We start from the raw sequence: 3,432 nt of genomic DNA, 5'->3' as shown, positions 1-3,432 counted from the left end.
TATATATATATATATATATATATATATATATATATATAATTTCCCATCTGACTGTACTTGGGGCAAGCTAAAAGCGTGAGAAAAAGACAAATGCAAGAATCTGGGTTCAAGCGTGATGGCTTGAAGTCAAAATGATGGTGAAGGGATTTCTGCATGTAAGAAACACTGTGGTTTGTGGAATTCTTGCTTTATTTTGTAGGAAATCTGTATTCTTCACCATACGTAAAACAGTATCCGTAAGCTCCAAAACATGTTCTCTTACCTCAGTCCAGGTTTTACAGAACCCTGTGTCTTGTGTTTTTCATAGATTGTAATTTGGTGTTATAATTTCTTTCTCTCTCTCTTGATTTCTCTTTCTCTCTCTCTCATCTTGTGTCTTTCAATGTTTCATTCCCTCTGGAAGAGTTTAAAATAACTTTAAGGATGTGGAACAATTGGGACACTGTTAAATTGTTGGTGACATCATAATTTTTTTTTTTTTTTTTTGCGGTACGCGGGCCTCTCACTGCTGTGGCCTCTCCCGTAGCAGAACACAGGCTCCGGACGCGCAGGCTCAGCGGCCATGGCTCACGGGCCCAGCCGCTCCGCGGCATGTGGGATCTTCCCGGACCGGGGCACAAACCCGTGTCCCCTGCATCGGCAGGCGGATTCTCAGCCACTGCGCCACCAGGGAAGCCCGACATCATAATTTGACATAATTACTTTGGAACAAATGTTTGGAAGTACATACTTTCAAAAATTAAAGATAGATATTTTAAGTGAACTAATTAACCTAACTAACCTCCTTCTAGATATATAACAAAAAACGAATGTAACTTAAAAAAAGGAAGCTCTAATGTCTAACAAAAAATGTACAAAAATGTTCATAGATGTTTATTTTAATAGACAAAACATAAAAACAACCTAATATCCATCAATATTAGACTGGGTAATTTTATTTTTTTTACAGAGGAATACCACACAGCAATACTCACGCACATAAAAGCAAATAGGAAGATAACATTCATAATATTTTCTTTAGAGAAATCCAACACAAGAAAGTATTCTGTATGATTCTATGCACGTGGAATCAGAAATAGGCATTGCTAATTGCTAATCTATGGTGATCACAGTCAGAAGAGTGGTTACTTTAGAGCTAACACTAACATATGTCAAGGAGCCCTCCAGTATAGCGGGGTTATTCTACACTTTGATCTGTTACATAAATCTATATGCATGTAAAAGTTCAACAATCGGTACACTAAATATTTGTGGATTTTAATATAAATAAGATATACTTTTTTTTTTTTTTTTTTTTTTCCTTGCGTTATGCGGGCCTCTCACCGTTGTGGCCTCTCCCATTTGCGGAGCACAGGCTCCGGACGCGCAGGCTCAGTGGCCATGGCTCACGGGCCCAGCCGCTCCGCGGCATGTGGGATCTTCCCGAAACGGGGCACGAACCCGCGTCTCCTGCATCGGCAGGCGGACTCTCAAGCACTGCGCCACCAGGGAAGCCCAAGATATACTTTTATAAAGTCAATCAAAACTGCACTTGTTTGGAACATAACCTGGGAAAATAGCAGGCTCTTTAGATAAGTCTATACATATAGCATGGTATCAGAATAAAATTTGAAAGCTATTTTTGCTGGATATAGAATTCAAGTTTGATATTTTCTCTTTCAGTATTTTAAAGATGTTATATCTCTGTCTTCTCACTTTCATTGTTTCTGACAAGAAATACACTGCTATCTTTGTATTTGTTCCTGAATACAGGACTTCTTTTATTCTCTAGCTGCTCTTAGGATTTTCTCTTCTTCCCTAATTTTGGGAGATTTGATTATGATATGATATGGCTTGATATAGTTTTCATTGTGTTTCTTGGGCTGAAGATTAAGGTTTTTGGATCTGTGGGTTTATAGTTTTAATCAAATTCAGAAAAATCTTAGGCACTACTTCTTTACATATTTTTGCTCTTCCTTCTCTTTTAGATATTCAAATCACCTATATATAAATATGTATATGTAATATATATACATATATACATTATGTACGTACATATATGGCTGCTTGAGTGTTTCACAGTTCATTGAAACTCTGTTAAAATTTTGTTGAGGGGGTGTCTCTTTTTCTCCCTGTGTTTATTTTGGATACTTTCTATTGCTACTTCTTCAAGTCTACTTAGTTTTTAAGCCTTTAAAACCACTTGAAACCGCCCCTGCCTCTTTCCATTTAGTAACTTCAGGAAGCATAAGCAACTAATTAATTTAATAAGCATATATTGTGATCAGAAAACCCATTCATGTGGCATTCTGAATGGTCATGAGCAATGGAAATTTAAGGTACACAAATATAAAAAGTATTCATTATATCATTTACGTTTATTGTTCTCAATCATCTAGAAAGCCAGAATGACATATTGGAACATTGTAAAAAGGAAACTAAATATAGGTTAAATATGGAATTGGTTTCTTAAAGTTATATAAAATATAATATCCTTTCTGATATATCTCAGTATATAATTTTCTCAACAAAGAACTGCTAATATGCCAATTTAATGATTTCAGCTGGTTAATGAAAAGTGATGGGTAACAAATGTGTTCAGAAAACCAAACAAAGGAATCATTTGTCTTTTTCCCCTGATTCTGAGTAAACTGAAACATGCCTTCAGCCCTACTGTGCTGTTTTCTTTGACTATCCTTCAAGAAATACAACTAAGTTGCTTCCCCTGAGCCAGTTATGAGTGATTTCTGCTGTGGGAGGGCACTCTCTCCACTATATCAAAAAAGGACTTTAAAAGGAAGTGCATTTGCATGAGAGAAAGAACACAAAGAAAAAAAGTACGCTGCTCATAGTGTCCTCAAAAACTTTTAACTTCAGATAAAGTTAAACCAGCTCAAAAGCATAAATTTCTTTCATACCTTGAGGCATTCATTGCCTAAGTTAAATGTCATGAATGAGCCCCAATAAGCAAACACATTTCGTTTTTGTAGGTGGCTAGTGGACTTCCCTACTTAATTTTAATAATGTTTAGGAGAAAAATTGATTTCAAATCCCCCTCTTCTTTTAAGATCTATAATGGTTATATTTTATAGCAGTGAGTTGGGTGTCTGTAGGGGAGAGGCTTTTCACCTTCTCACAATTGCAGTCATTTTAAAAATAGGTTTGGAATGTCTTATTTTCTTACTGTTTTATTCTTGGTAAAATCACCTGAAAGTGTTTGGCTTCTCACTGGAGTCCTGTTTTTTAAAAAACACGTTAGGAATATAATAAAACATATGCATTTTTCTTCAACCTAGAAAAGTTTTTCATCATAACAAGAACATGATGATAATGATTATTAGGTACAACAATAAAAGGATGATTTAAGGCACACTCTTGGTTTTAGTTACGTAATCCCATTTTAAGTAATGGTGCCAGAATCAGAATAAAGAGTATAAGCAGGAAAGCCTGTGG

The sequence above is a fragment of the Lipotes vexillifer genome, unplaced genomic scaffold (genome assembly GCF_000442215.2).
Source record: "Lipotes vexillifer unplaced genomic scaffold, Lipotes_vexillifer_v1.1 scaffold973, whole genome shotgun sequence".
Taxonomy (NCBI): domain Eukaryota; kingdom Metazoa; phylum Chordata; class Mammalia; order Artiodactyla; family Lipotidae; genus Lipotes; species Lipotes vexillifer.
This window is presented reverse-complemented; position numbering follows the sequence as displayed.